The sequence below is a fragment of the Erinaceus europaeus genome, chromosome 17 (genome assembly GCF_950295315.1).
Source record: "Erinaceus europaeus chromosome 17, mEriEur2.1, whole genome shotgun sequence".
NCBI lineage: Eukaryota > Metazoa > Chordata > Mammalia > Eulipotyphla > Erinaceidae > Erinaceus > Erinaceus europaeus.
The window spans coordinates 54,255,147-54,274,282 of record NC_080178.1 but is presented as its reverse complement, the minus strand read 5'-3'; the positions used below and the strand labels follow the sequence as shown (position 1 = coordinate 54,274,282).

General features: G+C 38.9%; 1 protein-coding gene and 1 long non-coding RNA gene across 4 annotated transcripts in view; one reads left to right on the top strand and one right to left on the bottom strand.

Moving 5' to 3' along the window:
• LOC107523674 (uncharacterized) overlaps positions 1-19,136 on the top strand; it is a 591,794-nt gene that overhangs the window by 847 nt on the left and 571,811 nt on the right. The window lies entirely within an intron of this gene.
• The window catches only part of TMEM135 (transmembrane protein 135), a 239,084-nt gene that overhangs the window by 71,327 nt on the left and 148,621 nt on the right, over positions 1-19,136 (bottom strand). The window lies entirely within an intron of this gene.

Sequence of the window (19,136 nt, the reverse complement as noted above, 5' to 3'; positions counted from 1 at the left end):
CTATTGAATAAAACACTAATTATCTCAAGGTTATTAGAGAGCTGAAAGCTGAAATAGCTAAGAACACTACTACCTTAACAAGCTAAAGCAGTATCAGAACAAGGTAACAAAATAGATGAACTCCAGAAAACAGTAGAGGGCAGAAAGAATAGAATAAATGAGGCAGAAGACAGAATTAGCAAGACTGAGGATGAATTAGACAACTAAAAAAGAAGTAAGAGATCTCAAAAAGAGATTAAGAGATACTGAAAACAACAAAAGAGTCCTATGGGATGACTTCAAAAGAAAAAATATACGCATTATTGGTTTACCAGAGGAAGAAAGAGAGGGAGAGGAAGAAAGCATTCTTCAGGCTATAATAGCTGAAAATTTCTCTAGTTTAGACAACATCAAAGACATAAAGGTTCATAAAGCCCAGAGGGTCCAAAACAGAATTAGCCCAGATTAAAAGACACCAAGACACATCATATTTAGAATGGAAAGAAATGAGAATAAAGAAAGGATCCTCAAGGCTGCAAGAGAAAAACAAAGAGTCACCTACAGAGGAAAACCCATAAGATTAGCAGCAGACTTCTCCACACAAGCACTACAGGCCAGAAGAGAATGGCAAGATATTTACCGAGTACTCACTGAGAAAGGCTTTCAACCAAGAATACTGTATCCTGCTTGACTGTCATTCAGACTAGATGGAGGCATAAAAACCTTATCAGACAAGCAACAGTTGAAGGAAACAACTATCACCAAGCCTGCCGTGAAAGAAGTTCTGAAAGGTCTCCTATAAACAGTCAGACCACCATAAATAGGCCATATATCAGAACACTCTAAAAATCTACAAAAATGGCATTGAAATATCTTCAATCATCGATATCAATGAATGTCAATGGCCTGAACTCATCTATTAAAAGACACAGAGTAGGGTACAGCAAACCATAACAAAGGGACTTTTCAAAGATAACCCAATTAATAAATAATGTGATAATAATATTAACTATTGATTGTCTTTTTGAACCCTAAGACAGCAGGAACCTCACATCTTCACTATAGAGCCCCTACTTCCCCCAGTCCGGGCACCCTTGGATAGGGCCCACTTTCCCGTATGCATCTCCCAATCCAAACCAAATAATATTGCATCCGCCGATCACAACCTAACCAAAGCAACGATTGCCATCTCAACATGCTTCACCTCAGACTGTATCCAGAGACTTCACGTGTGGAATGACAACCCTTCAGCTTCATTACTCGGGTGAGACCTTTCCTTTTATAGTACACTCTAATTTCATCTCAGGTAGTTCACTTTCTAACAAAGTCCCATAACCTAGATATACACCAGTTTCTGTGAGAGAGAGCTTATGTGCACACGTATCCATAAACTACTGCAAAATATATACCTGAAAGCAGGATTACACTAGAGTTTGCAGTGAGTACCTCCCTAACACTTCCTCTCCACTATTCTAAGCTTGGGATCCATGATTGCTCAACAAATTGTTTGGCTTCATATGTTAACTCTCTTTTCAATCACCAGGTTCCAGATGCCACCAGGATGCTGGCTAGGCTTCCCTGGATTGAAGACCCCACCAATGTGTCCTGGAGCTCAGCTTCCCCAGAGACACACCTTACTAGGGAAAGAGAGAGGCAGACTGGGAGTATGGACCGACCAGTCAATGCCCATGTTCAGCGGGGAAGCAATTACAGAAGCCAGACCTTCTACCTTCTGCAACCCTCAACGACCCTGGGTCCATGCTCCCAGAGGGCTAGAGAATGGGAAGGCTATCATGGGAGGGGGTGGGTTATGGGGATTGGGTGGTGGGAATTGTGTGGAGTTGTACCCCTCCTACCTTCTTCTTTTGTTCACTAATCCTTTCTTAAATAAAAAAAAAAAAAAAGACACAGAGTAGGAAGATGGATAATAAAATACAATCCAACAATATGCTATCTATAGGAAACACAACTAACTCAAGAAGACAAACACAGACTTAAAGTGAAAGGATGGAAAACTATCATACAAGCCAATGGTCCACAAAAAAGGGCAGGAACAGCTATTCTCATATCTGACACAATAGACTTTAAAGTAGATAAGATTAAAAAAGATAGGAATGGACACTAATGCTCAGAGGATCAGTCAATCAAGAAGACTTAACAATTATTAACATCTATGCACCCAATGAGAAGCCATCTAAATACATCAAACATCTACTGAAAGAGCTACAGCAATATATTAACAGCAACACAGTCATAGTAGGGGACTTCAACACACCATTGTCTCAACTGGACAGATCATCCAGGCAGAAAATCAATAAAGAAATGAGGGAGCTAAATGAAGAGATAGATAAACTAGAACTATTGGACATTTTCAGAGTCATTCATCCCAAGAAACTGGAATACACATTATACTCAAGTCCACATGGGTCATTCTCAAGGACAGACCATATTTTAGGCCACAAAGACAGCATCAGCAAATTCAAGAGCACTGAAATCATACCAAGCATCTTCTCAACCACAATGGAATTAAATTAACATTTAACAATCAACAAAAGATTAGTAATAGTCCCAAAATGTGGCCGCTCAACAGTACACTTCTTAACAATTTCTAGATCAAAGAGGAAGTAAAGGAAGAAATCAAAATGTTTTGAGAGTTCAATGAAAATGAAGAAAAAAGCTATCAAAATATTTGGGACACAGCTATGGCAGTACTGAGAGGGAAGTTCACAGCCATACAAGCACACATTAGGAAACAGGAAAAAACACAAATAAACAGTCTGCTTGCACATCTTAAAGACCTAGAAGAAGAAGAACAAAGGAACCCTAAAGCAACCAGAAGGACAGAAATCACTAAAGTCAGGGCAGAAATCAAAAACATTGAAAATAAGAAAACCATACAAAAGATTAACAAAAGTAAATCTTGGGTCTTTAAAAGAGTGAACAAAATCAACAAACCTTTAGCAAGACTCACAAAACAATTAAGGGAGAAGAAAAAATAAATCGATACTAAATGAAAGAGGAGATATCAGAACAGACACTGCAGAAATTCAACATATCATGCAAGGCTTCTATGAACAACTATATGCCACCAAGATAGAGAACCTGGAAGAAATGGATGATTTCCTAGATACCTACCAACTTCCAAAACTAAGTAAAGAGGAAGTAGATAACATGAACAGGCCCATCACAGCTAATGAAAATGAAACAGTTATCAAAAACCTTGCCAAAAATAAAAGCTCTGGACCAGATGGTTTTACAAATGAATTCTACGAAACTTTCAAAGAAGAACTAATACTTCTACTTTTAAAAGTCTTCCAGAAGATTCAAGACACTGGAACACTCCCTTCCAGCTTCTATGAAGCCAACATCACTCTGATACCAAAAGCAGACAGGGACACAAACAAAAAAGAAAACTACAGACCAATATCTCTGATGAACATAGATGCGAAAATATTGAACAAAATACTAGCCAACTGGATACAGCAATCTATTAAAAACATTTTTCATCAAGACCAAGTGGGGTTTATCCAAGGCATGCAAGGTTGATTTAATATACGTAAACCAATCAATGTGACACATCCACCACATCGGTAAAAGCAAGACCAAAAACCACATGGTCATATCAATAGATGCAGAGAAAGCCTTTGACAAAATACAATATCCATTTATGATCAAAACACTACAAAAATGGGAATAGATGGAAAATTCCTGAAGATAGTGGAGTCTATATATAGCAAACCTACAGCCAGCATCATACTCAATGGGGAAAAACTGGAAGCATTTCCACTCAGATCAGGTACTAGACAGGGCTGCCCACTATCACCATTATTATTCAACATAGTTTTGGAAGTTCTTACCATAGCAGTCAGGCAGGAGCAAGGAATTAAAGGGATACAGATTGGAAGAGAAGAAGTCAAACTCTCCTTATTTGCAGATGACATGATAGTATACATAGAAAAAGCTAAGGAATCCAGCAAGAAGCTTTTGGATATCATCAGGCAATACAGTAAAGTGTCAAGCTACAAAATTAACATTCAAAAGTTAGTGGCATTGTTCTATGCAAACACTAAGGTAGAAGAAGTTGAAACCCAGAAATCAATTCCTTTTACTACAGCAACAAAAACAATAAATTATCTAGGAATAAACCTAACCAAAGAAGGGAAAGACTTATATACAGAAAATTATGAGTCACTACTCAAGGAAATTGAAAAATACACAAAGAAGTGGAAATATATTACAGGTTCATGGGTTGGAAGAATTAAAATCATCATAATGAATATACTACCCAGAGCCATATACAAATTTAATGCTATGCCCATCAAGATCCCAACCTCATTTTTTAGGAGAATAGAACAAATGATACAAATGTTTATCTGGAACCAGAAAAGACCTAAAATTGCCAAAATAATCTTGAGAAAAAAGAAGAGAACCGGAGGCATCACACTCCCAGATCTCAAGTTGTACTATAGGGCCAATGTCATCAAAACTGCTTGGTACTGGAACATGAATAGACATACTGACCAGTGGAATAAAACTGAGAGCCCAGAAGTAAGCCCCCACACCTATGGACATCTAATCTTTGACAAAGGGGCCCAGACTATTAAATCGGGAAAGCAGAATCTGTTCAACAAATGGTGTTGGAAAAAATGGGTTGAACATGCAGACGAATGAAAGTGAACCACTATATTTCACCAAATGCAAAAGTAAATTCCAAGTGGATCAAGGACTTCGATGTTACAACACAAACTATTGGATACTTAGGGGAAAATATTGGCAAAACTCTTTTCTACATAAATTTTAAAGACATCTTCAATGAAACGAATCCACTTACAAAGAAGACTAAGAGAAGCATAAACCTATGGGACTAAATCAAATTAAAAAGCTTCTGCACAGCTAATGAAACCACTACCCAAACCAAGAGACCCCTCACAGATAGGGAGAAGATCTTTACATGCCATACAACAGACAAGAGTTTAATAATCAAAATATAAAAAGCTTTCCAAACTCAACCACAAGACAACAAATAACCCCATCTAAATATGAGGGGAGGACATGGACAGAATGTTCACGACAGAATAGATCCAAAAGGCCGAGAAACACATGAAAAAATGCTCCAAGTCTCTGATCGTCAGAGAAATGCAAATAAAGACAACAATGAGATACCACTTCACCCCTGTGAGAATGTCATACATCAGAAAAAGTAACAGCAGCAAATGCTACAGAGGTTGTGGGCTCAAAGGAACCCTCCTGCAGTGCTGGTGGGAATGCAATTGGTCCAATCTCTGTGGAGAACAGTCTAGAGAACTCTCAGAAGGCTAGAAATGGACCTACCCTATGATCCTGCAATTCCTCTCCTGGGGATATATCCTAAGGAACCCAGCACACCCATCCAAAAAGATCTGTGTACACATATGTTCTTGGCAGCACAATTTGTAATAGCCAAAACCTGGAAGCAACCCAGGTGTCCAACAACAGATGAGTGGCTGAGCAAGTTGTGGTATATATATATATACAATGGTATACTACTCATCTATAAAAATGGTGACTTCACCGTTTTCAGCTGGTCTTGGGTGGACCTTGAAAATTTTGTTAAGTGAAATAAGTCAGAAACAGAAGGACGGATATGGGATGATCTCACTCTTAGGCAGAAGTTGAAAACAAGATCAGAAAAGGAAACACAAGTAGAACCTGAACTGGAATTGGCATATTGCACCAAAGTAAAAGACTATGGGGTAGTCGGGTGGGGAGAATACAAGCTCAAGAACGATGACAGAGGACCTAATGGGGGGTGTATTGTTATATGGAAAACTGGAAAATGTTATGCATGTACAAACTATTGTATTTACTGTTGAATGTAAAACATTAATTCCCCAATAAAGTTTTTTTTTTTAATTTAAAAAAAGGAACAATAATTACTTAAAGGTCTGATTCTAAGTCTGTCTCCCTCATGGAATCAAATCTCATTTTCATATGCTATGACATTCAGACAATTTCTAAGATTAAACTACAACTTTTTTTCTAATTTCTTTATTGGTGGATTAATGTTTTACATTCGACAGTAAATACAATAGTTTGTACATGCATAACATTTCTCAGATTTCAACATACGAATACAATCCCCTGTAAACCTTTCTGGACTTGTACTCTCCCCATAGTCCCCACACCCACCCCAGAGTCTTTTACTTTGGTGCTATACACCAACTCCAGTTCAGGTTCTACTTGTGTTTTCTCTTCTAATCTTGTTTTTCAACTTCTGCCTGAGAGTGAGATCATCCCATATTCATCCTTCATTTCTGACTTATTTCACTTAACATGATTTCTTCAAGCTCCATCCAAGATGGACTGAAAATGGTGAAATCACCATTTTTAATAGCTAAGTAGTATTCCATTGTGTATATATACCATAACTTGCTCAGCCACTGGATCTGTTGTTGGACACCTGAGTTGATTCCAGGTTTTCGCTATTACAAATTGTGCTGCTAAGAACATACGTATATACAAATCTTTTTGGATGGGTGTGTTAGGTTCCTTAAGATATATCCCTAAGAGAGGAATTTCAGGATCATAGGGAAGGTCCATTTCTAGCCTTCTGAGAGTTCTCCAGAGTGTTTTCCACAGAGGTTGGACCAATTTACATTCCCACCAGCAGTGCAGGAGGGTTCCTTCGACCCCACAACCTCTGTAGCATTTGTTGCTGCTACCTTTTCTGATGTATTACATTCTCACAGGAGTGAAGTGGTATCTCATTGTTGTGTTGATTTGCATTTCTCTGACAATCAGAGACTTGGAGCATTTTTTCATGTGTTTCTCAGTGTTTTGGATCTCTTCTGTGGTGAATACTCTGTCTCTCCCAATTTTTGGATGCATTCATTTGTTTTCTTGTGTTTGAGTTTGGAAAGCTCTTTATATTTTGATTATTAAACTCTTGTCTGATGTATGGCATGTAAAGATCCTCTCCCATTCTGTCTGCTGTTTTCACAGAGCTGGCTTTGCATCTGGCTCTGGTCATCTCAGGGGACTGAGATGACCAGAGACTCATGACTGAGTAGAGAGCAGTATTTCTTTATTGACGTGGAACACAGCGCAATCTAAGCTATCTCTAATCACAATCTTATCCTTCTCTATCTTTCCTCTCTCTCCTTCGGCAGAAGAGTCAGGAACCAAGGAACAAAGGAAAGGGAAGCTGCTGTAGAGTTGTGTAAGGTGTCCAAGAGGTGTACCAGTGAGTCCAACAGAAGTGCCAGTCCAAAGTAGATGACCACAGAAGAAATGCCAGGGGGTGAAATGTTGCATGAGGAAGGTCAGCGCTGGAATTCCACTTTTCTGTAGAGAACTTGACAGCTACAATTCACTTACTTGTGAAACAAAACTTGTAGCAGGTTAGAAGTTTACCACAATTGATAACTCCATTATAATTGGAAGTCCTTTCTATTATGATTTTAAGGTTGTCTAAACTGTTTAAACTCAATAAAATGTGGAAAGGTAAACAGAAGAACCATGGTTAAAAGCCTCAGTAATGAGAATCATTAGCATAATCATTGTGCAATCTATCATTCGCCTGGGCTGGTTATAGTTCTAATTGAGAAGGTATTTGAGAGCTTTACATATCAATAACGTCTTTTTTTTTTTTACCTTTTGTTACACCCGTATAAGATGGAGCCACACCCTAGGTGTGCACAGGTTTTTAGACCAATTTTAGTTAAAATATACTGATTTTTAACTAATTTTTACCTCAGACTTTAAATGTAAGTTAATTTTACCTTTATGAGAATTATGTTGAAAACTTTTTTTCATTTAACTTTGCCTGGTAAGAATGTAGCCTTAAAGTTATATTTCTAACCTTAAAGTTAATGTTTACCAAACTTCAAACACACATATGAACATGCTCTTCAATACACAAGGAGAAAAACTTTTGTTACGAAGACATGTCATTTTAAACACAAATTTAGATCTGTACTGTCTTAATTGAACCATTTTTACTCACAAGGTTTAAGACTACTGGAAGCAGAGAGGTTAGACAGAAGCAGGCTTAAGATATTTAGAGAGAGTAAGGGGGGGGGAAAGAAATGGTAGGGAAGTTTTGTTTTTGGGCTCTGTGAACTAATTTTTCAGATTCTGCCATTTTGTATCATGAGTCCCGGAGGGCGTCCTAGTCCAAAGAGCTCTTCACAATTCTATTTAGGGTGCCCCTGATTTCTGTTGGACTGTTTCAGGCACCCATTTTTAAAAGTGTCTTCCAATCAAAGAAAGAATCGAATCAGGAGGGTAGAACTAACCATGTGTCTCCACTTTTGGGGACTGCCAGGGCAATGGAGAACGCTCCCCAAGTCAGAGTAGTCTCTCTTCGTGGGAAACATGCGAGTGGTAGTCCAGAAAGTCCCAGGGGGAAATCTCCACACATCTCCCAAGCTCCATGATCACGGCCACAAGGAACCAAAGTTTCCCCGTCAGGGAACCAAAGTGTGGCTCAGAGTGACACCGTGGAGGTGCTGGTGGGACCTACGTTTTCATGGACTCTGTGGCCTGCGGTGGCCTATGGGTCAGACGGCAGCTCCAGCAGCCATGCCGAAAGCTGGGAGGGAAGAGACCTGGAGAGCAGCAGGACCGTGTGCCACACCCGCCTCGCCAACTGCAGCCCATAGTGGATAGGTAGCCAAAGGCCTTTACTTATCTGGGAGGTGGGCGGGTTAGGTCCCACGTTGCCATTTGCAAGTCCCTGTTTGGGCACTATTTTGTTGTTTTCGCCAAGCTGGCTTTGTGGGTGGGGGACAGAGACGATCAGAGACTCATGGCTGAGTGGAGAGAAGTATTTTTTTATTGACGTGGAACACAGCGCAATCTAAGCTATCTCTAATCACAATCTTGTCCTTCTCTATCTTTCCTCTCTCTCCTCCGGCAAAAGAGTCAGGAACCAAGGAACAAAGGAAATATGTACGATGGGGGCAGGGAGAAGGAAGAAGCTCGAACCAGAGAGGACTAAACCAAAATCTCCTGGAGGCAGGGGGAGCGAGGTCTAACCAATATAACAGAATGACCATGTAAATAGACCACAATGTCAAGCAATGTAACAGAAGGGATCCCAGAAGCAGAACTAGAAGCATACCAACAGGGGTCTCTTGGTTTGGGTAGTGGTTTCTTTTGCTATGAGGAAGTTTTTTAATTTGATGTAGTCCCATAGGTTTATGCTTCTCTTAGTCTTCTTTGTAACTGGATTTGTTTCATTGAAGATGTCTTTAAAATTTATGCGGAAAAGAGTTCTGTCAATATTTTCCTCTAAGTATCTGATAGTTTCTGGTCTGACATCCAAGTCCTTGATCCACCTGGAATTTACTTTTGTATTTGGTGAAATATAGTGGTTCAGTTTCATTCTTCTATATGTTTCAACACATTTTTTCCAACACCATTTGTTGAACAGACTCTGCTTTCCCAATTTAATAGTCTGGGCCCCTTTGTCAAAGATTAGATGTCCATAGGTGTGGGGGCAAACTACAGCTTTCTTAAAACCTTTTTCACTCAGATATTTGCTACCAAGAATGTTTTAGCTATTTCTAAAATTATCACTACAGACAAACTGTGGTGTATTGATAAATTTGTAAACATTGTCATTATTAAAGAATTGGTTTACATCTCCAACAGATTAGGACAAATTTGCATTTCTAGTATTTGTTTCTTTATCACCAGGACATTCAATCTAATCTGCTATTTATTGGGGGTCTGTTCTATACAAGGATATAAGGATTTGGTCTGACAGGATATTTCATTGGTCCTTATTATACAAAAAGAGAACTCAAGCTCTTCAAGAAATTCACAATACATGAGTGGTATTTGATAGGAAGGAAAATGGGGTTATTTTTTTTAAAAAGCTGCTATTCACAAGAGGAGAGGTCCTGCAGCTCATTTTTAAAATTATGATGAAAAGTTAAGGTCATGATAGCAGCTCAACACCACCTTTCTCAATAAAAGCAGACAACAACCAGGGACTGGAAGCTGAAGTCATACAGCTGAGATTTAATATGATGTTCATATACATCAGCTCCTATTCCTAAGCTAGCAGTAGGCACTGTTTCACCAGTTTGCCTCAATATTTCATTTTGCCAAGACAAACCATAGTGATGCAAGGTGCAAGCAAGTGGTGAATATATTCCTAACCATAGGCAAACTGCTCAAATCCATGGAGATACTCTTATTCCCAAGCCCTCAAGCAGACAGAGCAGAGGCCCAGATAAGCAGAATGGCTGCAGTTATGGCAACAACTGACCACCTAGTGTCAGCACCTCTCCTCTCCATCTGTGCTCTCCATCTGTGCTCACTCTTCTCTCACATGTCTCTCAGGCCTTGTGGCAGGGAAGGGTGTTTGATAGCTACTTTTGCTATTATTGAGCCTGGGGTGCTAGGAACTAAGTGGTACCTACAGACATTCCTGCCTAATACACACCCCCAGATATGAGTCTAATGGCAGACTCATTTAGAATTTAGAGTCCAAAGGCCAACATGCCTGTCTCTTAAAGAACATTCCAAAGGTGTGTCAGATGAACTGTAGGGGATAGAGCTGTCATGAGTGAGCAGTGTTTTCCTTTTTAATAGGCAGAGTTGGCTTTATTCACACATAGGCTATAAACAATACTTGAATAGTTCTGTGCCATTCCAGATTGTAATTTGCTGCAGGAAGAGATAAGAGCACAAGCTCATGAGCAGGATACAAGATGGTCCTTTAAGTTCATGGTGGACAAGCTGATTGTCAGATACTTGGGGAAATCAATTGTATCCTCACCCCTTTCTCCTCAGTCAATGGGGCAGAATCAGAGGATTTGGAATCTGTTACATGGGTTCCTACAACTTCCAGAAGAAGGATATAAGTCCTATCCTACCACTGGATCTGACATGGGGGACACAAGGGATGCCCACCATGGCTCTTGATGCCCAACACAATCAGCAAAGGGGAAATTTACAAATGACGACACAAGCTGTAAAAGGTTAAGTAAAGAACTCAAGGTTGCACAAGTGTCAAGCAGTAGAAGAATCTGAGTCCAGCTTACTCAGACTTAGGCTTGTGTGTACCTCAGAGTTAAACACACAGGTTGATTCCATATTCCAAGCGCAAAAACAGCACAGCAAAGTTCATGAGTACTTTTCAAACTACAATGTCAGGCTGGATAACCAGGAATCACTTCTATAATTCTAAGTAGTAGAAAAAGATTTTATTGAAGGGGGGATGAATCATGAGTGATCTCAAATGTAAATGCAGATACAAATTAATATGCCTGTTAGAAAAAAAAATCTTCAAAGGAGGAAGTCTCCTTTTATCTGGCATTAGTGAGAAGTAGTAAGTAATAGTCCCTCTAAAAGAGCTCAATTAACTTGTGAATTGTGTTGTCTACATCTTGACAGTTAAGAACACAGTTTGTAATCTCTTTATCAAAGAAATTAATAGAACAAAAGACTATACATTCTGAAAACTGAATTTTTTCATAGTTTTGGCCTGCTAAGACAAGCTGTTTTTTTAAAAGCAAGATTAACAAAGATTCTTCTTTTTCTTTTCTTTTCTTTCTTTCTTTTTTTTTAGGTATGCCTGATACCATATTAGACTTGAGATGAATGACAATAATTGTTAACTAATCTTTTCCAATGAAAGGAGAGGGAAAAAAAGGAATTACTACATAGGAGGCAACAAAAACCAATCTATCCCCACAAGAGAATCCTGCTTGTTTGGTGTTTGAAAATAAAGAGCTTGATGTAACACATCTAAAGTCTGTCACAAATTAAAGAAAAATCCATTATAAACATCCCAAATCTTCAAACAAAAGTTCTACTGCAGACACTCTCCTTTCAATGAGATGGACTAAGCCAAAGGAATCACACTCAATCAAGCCAAAACTGAGCTTCTTAAACTGTCAGTAGGATACTAGCTCTTTCTCTAACTTTGCAAAATAATTTTTTAAAAGGCCACCAGAGAGACAGACATGTTTAACACAAGCATCTCTAAACAAAATTCAGATTGTGTCACTTAAAAAAAAACAATGTCTGTCATAATAAAACCTTTCAAGTATTCTGCCCCCCCCCCCCAATCAGGCAATTAAATACTTACCATATTCTTCCCAAATCTTTCTGGTAACAAGACTGATGCTTGACTATCTTTTCTTTGTCTTTTCTATACACCGAGACTGTAATTCATCTACAGGGTATGTCTTATGTGTGAGAAAATTTTGATAGACATATTGCATTTTCTATTCATTCAAAATAACACTGGATTGTTGTTTTTTTTTTTAATTTCTTTATTGGGGAATTAATGTTTTACACTCAACAGTAAATACAATAGTTTTTACATGCATAACATTTCCCAGTTTTCCATATAACAATAAAACCCCCACTAGGTCCTCTGTCATCCTTGGATCTGTATTCTCCCCACCCACCCACTCCATAGTCTTTTACTTTGGTGCAATAAGCCAATTTCAGTTCAGGTTCTACTTGTGTTTTCTTTTCTGATCTTGCTTTTCAACTTCTGCCTGAGAGTAAGATCACCCCATATTCAACCTTCCGTTTCTGACTTATTTCACTTAACATGAATTTTTCAATAATTATTTATTGAGCACGTATTCTGTTTCAGGCATTGATCTAAGTGCTGGGTCTATCCAAGTAACTTAAGAGCATAAGCTCTGACTAATGACACTTAGCGTTGAATGGAGGAGACAAATAATAAAACAAGTAGTATCAGTTTGTACAAACACTGGATTGTTTTTAAGCAGAGACTCTGTGTGCAGTGTGCTTGTCTACACTGGCTCAAAACACTTGTGAAAGAGAAGCACATTTTATAAGATAAATAATCAGAGGCCATCTCTGTCACTGATCTGGATTTGGGTTCTAATTCTACAACTAATAGGGCTTTTCTGCCTCATTTTTTTTTCAGCTATAAATTAGGACTGAAGCTCTTAGGAGAAAAATAATGCTTTGTTTGCATATGTTTTAACAGTGTGCTGAGCTCAGAGCAAGGCTCTGAACTACTCCTACTTGGGGGATGACCACTTACAGGGAAAAGAGGAGTAGGGACTAAAAGGAAAAGCAAGAGTAGCAGGGAGGTGGTACAGCAGGAAGGCTGAACTTGGGAGACATGAGGCTGCAAGCTTATGCCCCAGCAACAGGCATGCCAGGGTGACACGCCAGCGCTCGCCCGCCCTCCCTCCCTCCATCTAGTAGCTCAGCTGGGTAGTACACCTGCTCTGTCACATAACTCAAATCAAGTCCAAACCTGGGCACCAAGTTTTTAGCATCTTTCCCTTTCTTCCTCTGTTTGTCTTTCTTTCCGAAAAAGTTGGCTTGACGCAGTGAAGTCTCAAAGATGACCAAAACTAAACAGACACATTCAGATCCACGTGAGAATACCAAAGACTCTACTACTTATGAGTAGAACCTTCGTGAATGATAGAGAAATGATTTGCTTGTTCCTTCTCTCTTTCCTCAATAATAAAAATAAGAATTTGCCCCCTTGGAATACACTTAAAATTGACTTCCGAGCTTTTTCCAAAATGGAGACCTCAAATCTCATCTGCTATATTCTTACCTTTAAGCTCATGACTATTAAACAATTTGTTCTGTTTTATATCTTAAGGCTTTCCAGCCACCAAGTTGCAGATGCTACCATGATACCAACCTGACTTCCCTGGGCAAATGACCTCACCGATGTGTCCTGGAACCCCACCTCTCCAGATCCCTACCACACTAGGGAAAGACAGAAACAGGCTGGGATCAAATAGCCAATGGCCACGTCCAGCAGAGAAACAATTACAGAAGCCAGACCACCCACTTCCATACTCCCAGGGGGATAAAGAATAGGAAAGCTTCCAATGGAGGGGATAGAATGCAGAGCTCAGGTGGTGGGAATTGTGTGGAATTGTACTCCTCGATCATTATTAAATGAAGAAGCAGAAGAAGAAGGAGAAGGAGAAGAAGTAGAAGGAGAAAGAGAAGGAGAAGTAGAAGGAGGAGAAGGACAAGGAGAAGGAGAAGGAGGAGAAGGAGAAGGAGAAGGAGGAGAAGGAGGAGAGGAGAAGGAGAAGAAGGAGGAGAAGGAGGAGAAAAAGAAGGAGGAGAAGAGGAAGAAAAAGAAGGAGGAGGAGAAGAGGAAGAAAAAGAAGAAGGAGGACGAGGAGGAGGAGGAGGAGAAGGAGAAGGAGGAGGAGGAGGAGGAGGAGGAGGAGAAGGAGAAGGAGAAGGAGAAGGAGAAGAAGAAGAAGAAGAAGAAGAAGAAGAAGAAGAAGAAGAAGAAGAAGAAGAAGAAGAATTTGGGCTACGGAGCTGGTTCACTGGCGCAGTGCATACATGAGACCCTGGCTTCTATCTCAGGTATGACAGTAAAAAGGAAAATGGGAAACCTAGCTAGATTTATAGGGTTAAAAATGAATTCCAGCTTTGGAGCAGAATTTGATATCATTAACCAGTAAAAACAATCATGTCCAAAGGAATTATGATTTACAAAGAATATTTTTAGACAACAACAGAATTCCATGTGATGTTTATGGGATCATCCTAGTTTATATTCATGTACAAAGAGGAAAACAAAAAATGATATTTAATTGCTGAAGTGAGATTCTAAGTAGGGTTAGAATTTCAATGCAGTAAGTGACTAAAGGTGATTGCTGAGAAGATAATATTTGAGAGACATAATAAAAATTAATCAATCGCTTTTATGAACAACAGCTGTTAATAACATTCTAATGTCTGCTTTGTGTGCAGGGCTTATATTTCAATTGAGGATTATTATGACCATGGCCAATTAGATGGGAAAAATAAGGATGTGGAAACTATATACTACAACATGGTTTCAGGCTAATAAAATTAAAACTAGCTCACAGATTTTTTTTTTAAATGATCCTTTATAAACTTTTTTGAAAATAAAGTCTCTTTTCCCCCTCAACACAATGGACTTCAATACTAAGAGCAAAATAATGTCCTTAAAAGCAAAAGACACAATAACAATAAACTTTCAGATGTTTCAGATCTCCTGTTTCACACACCTACATTTAGAAGACTGAATTTAATTAAAGGGTCACTGAGTTATCATGTGATCTGGAGGCTGCACAGCAGAAATTAAAGACATAAAAATCCTTAAACTGAAGAAGTAGAAGCTGCTGCTCAGATAAACAGGCATAACTATATGCTTTTAAAAGGCTGCTTTACTGTTTTATTTTTATAAGTAACAGAGAATGGGGAGAGGGTGAGAGGGAGAGAGGGAGAGAGGGGGAGAGAGAGAGAGAGAGAGAGGAGAGAGAGAGAGCCATGAAAGCACCACTTACTTCTGGCATATGTAGAAGCAAACCTGGGACCTCATGGATGCTAGCTAGTCCTGTGCTATCTCTGCTACATGAGTTAACTTCCCAGCATGCTTCCAACTCCCTCCCCCTTCCTATGCCACTAGGGTTATCACTGAGGACTCTGTACCTATGTGATTCCTCCATTCTGAATGGACCTTTTGGAAAAATTAAAAAAGGGCAGAGACAGAGAAAATGAGAGAGGGGAGATATACCACAGAAACATTCCACCAGTCGTGAAGCTTCCACTGTTTGTGATGCTCCCATTGTAGCCTGGGGGCTCATACCCCGGCACCCACCTGCCCCTCATGGTTAAGAGTACACTCTACCAGCTGACTATGCCCACCCTACCCCTATCCCTTAAAAAAATCTTATCTTGATGTTCTCAGAAGGTCTTAAGGGCTCACTTTTTAGGTTTAGGTATTATTTGGAAAAGGAAAGAGGAAGAGAGGAGGAGGAGGGGAGGGGAGGGGAGGGGAGGGGAGGGGAGGGGAGGGGAGGGGAGGGGAGGAGAAGGGAGGGTTGGAAGGAAAGACACACACACACACACACACACACACACACACACACACACACACACACACACACACTGTTCAATTCAGGCCTATGTGGCATCAGATATCAAACCTCAAATGTACAGAATCTGTGTTCTAGGGCTGAGCTATCTCCCTGGACCTCATTTTACATTTTACAAAGGAAACTGTTATCAGTATAGAATGGAAATGATATAAATACATGCTAGTGTTTGGTTCTCTCCTCTTAAGAAATTATTAATGATGTTTAAGGAAAACAAAAGTCAGTTTATTCCAAAATGTCAGTCACATACATTCGTCACACATAAAAAAATATGATGGGTATTTAATGTTAAGTGATTTGTTTTATTTTGTTTTATTTATTTTGTTGACAATATTAACACAAAAAAAAAGACAAGGTGGAGAATGAAATGGGAGAACACAGAAATGTCTGAAACATGGTAAGAAAATATAATAATCTGATGACAAAGCAGCTTTTATCTTTCTTTCTTGTTTTTAACTATAGTCACAATAAAAGAATTAATGAGATTTCTTTTTTTTAATTTATTTATTTGACATAGAGATAAACTGAGAAGGAAGGGGAGACAGCAAGGGAAAGAGAAAGACCTGCAGACTTGTTTCATCATTTATGGGGGCCAGAGGCTTGAACCCAGATCCTTGCTCATTGTAATCTGTGTACTCAACCAGGTCAGGTATACCACCAGCCGGCCCCTGAATTCCTAAGACTTCTAATGGCTATAGTCAGAAATATTTATTATTTCAAACTGAAATATTGAAAGCACCGTGGCTTCACATCCAAATATAATAAAAATTATTTCTTTCACAAAACACAAACTATGCATTTACATTTGGCTATTAATTTCCAGATATTTCTGAATAATCATCTTTATTCCCCAAGGAAATTTTCATCACACTATAGTATTTCAAAGTTAAAAATAATAACGTAACAAAAACAGAACAGGCAATCCCAAAACTTAAATGAAACCAAAAAAGACACCAAATAGCCAAGTAGTCTTGAGGAAGAAGAACAAAGTTAAAGGTATTATGGATCACTGGAGAAGGTAGAGGAAGAAGCCATCCCAACAACAATTTTCCCCAAATTGAAGGTTATAGAACAATAGATCCAGAAGGTTTGAAAAGCTCCCAGCAAAATAAACCCAAACATCAGCTCACCAACATACATACCAATAAAATAGTAAAAATCAATGATAAGGAGAAAATAGCAAAAGCATCTAGAGAAAAACAAGTCACCTATAAGAAATCTCCCATGAGGGGCCAGGCAGTGGTGCACCAGGTTAAGCACACATATTACCATATGCAAGTTCGAGGTTCGAGCCCCCACTCTCCACCTGCAGGAGACATGCTTCATGTCCCTCTTTCTATCTCCCCTCCCATCTCAATTACTCTCTATCCCATCAAATTAAAACAAAAAAGAAAAAGAAAGAAGAGAAAAAGGGGGGGAATGGCTGCCAGGAGTGAGCCCCAGCAATAACACTGATGGTAAAAATAGATGAATAAATAAATAAATAAATGAAGTCTCCCAAGAAACTATCAACTGATTTCCCAAAAGACTAGAAAAGACTGGCAGGATATAGTCAAAATTTTGCTTCTTTTTTTTTTAATATTTATTTTATTTATTTATTCCCTTTTGTTGCCCTTGTTGTTTTATTGTTGTAGTTATTATTGTTGTTATCGTTGTTGGATAGGACAGAGAGAAATGGAGAGAGGAGGGGAAGACAGAGAGGAGGAGAGAAAGATAGACACCTGCAGACCTGCTTCACCGCCTGTGAAGCGACTCCCCTGCAGGTGGGGAGCCGGGGTTCGAACCGGGATCCTTATGCCGGTCCTTGTGCTTTGCGCCACCTGTGCTTAACCCGCTGTGCTACAGCCCGACTCCCATAGTCAAAATTTTGAAGGGAAATTATGTGAACCCAATAATAATACTCTTACTTCAAATCAGGTTTGAAAGTGTGATGAAGAGCTTCTGAAACAACAGTTAAAGGAATTCACTCACACTAGACCAGCCCATAAGAAATACCAAAGGGGGATCAGGTGGCAGCACACCTGGTTAAGTTCATACATTACACTGTGCAAGAACCTGGGTTCAAACCCTCACTCCTAAAGTGCAGGGGGAAAGCTTCACAAGGGATGACACAGTCTGCAGGTGTCTCTCTGTCTTTCTTCCTCCCTATACCCCTCTTCCCTCTAAATTTCTCTGTCTCATCAAACAAAACAATTAAAAAAAACACAAAATTCTTTAAAAAAAGAAACACCAAAGGATCTTTAGGAAATGATCAACTGTTCTCATATGGAGTAAATAAAGAAACCAACCAAGAGAACAAGCAAAATAAAATGAAGTTTTCAGTCTCTGGCTGTAGAACTGAGAACTGAATTTATTGAGAGGTTGTGAAGGGAAGCCAGGGAGTAGGACCCAGGATAAAAGGGCACACGTGGACTTCGGAGAAGGGATACTGGTGCATTGGCTGATATGTGGCATGACATGTTGAATATGTTCAACACATGTTGAAGAAGTGAAAAGTTGTATTTTGGAAAGACTTAAAAGTCTTTTAAACTAAGGTTGAATCCAAAGTTATTGTTTTTTTTTTTACTTAGAAGTAAACAAAAAAAATGGAAAGATGTAAACAGACATTTGTGTCTGAGCACACATACAAAGCTCTTATCTGACACTCTATATCTCTTAGTCATTAGTAAAATACAAGCCAAAACCATTACTGTATCATACCTAATAGATGGGCTACAATCAAGGAAAAGATAAGAAGTAACAAATGTTGGTGCGACCACAGAGAACAGAAAACCTCCATGCACTACTGGGAATCTAAATTAGAGTAGACACTATGGAAAACAGAATTGTGAGTTCTTAAAAAAAAAAAAAACAACAACTGAAATAGAACTACTATGTAATCCAGCAGTTCTGCTTCTGGGAATATTGGCAAAGAAAACAAAAACATTAAGTGAGAATGACAGTTGTACCTTCATGGTCAGTGCAATACTATTTACAACACAGCACAGGCAAACAAACCTATCCACATGCATCAACAGATAAATGAGTGGAGAAAATGTAGTATGAGAAAAATATAACATTACTATAATAACTAACAAGCAAACTAATAAATAAATGGTAGGGGCCAAAACTGAGAGAGTTAAGGAAAGAGAAGGAAGAGGAAGAAATCCTGAAAACAATGTGAAAGAGGACAATGATAATATATCAATAGGAGAGAGAAAAATACATACAGAATATGATGTCAGTGAATAATCTTCAGGTATGTGCCTCTCAGTAAAGATTCTCCTATAAAAATCACCA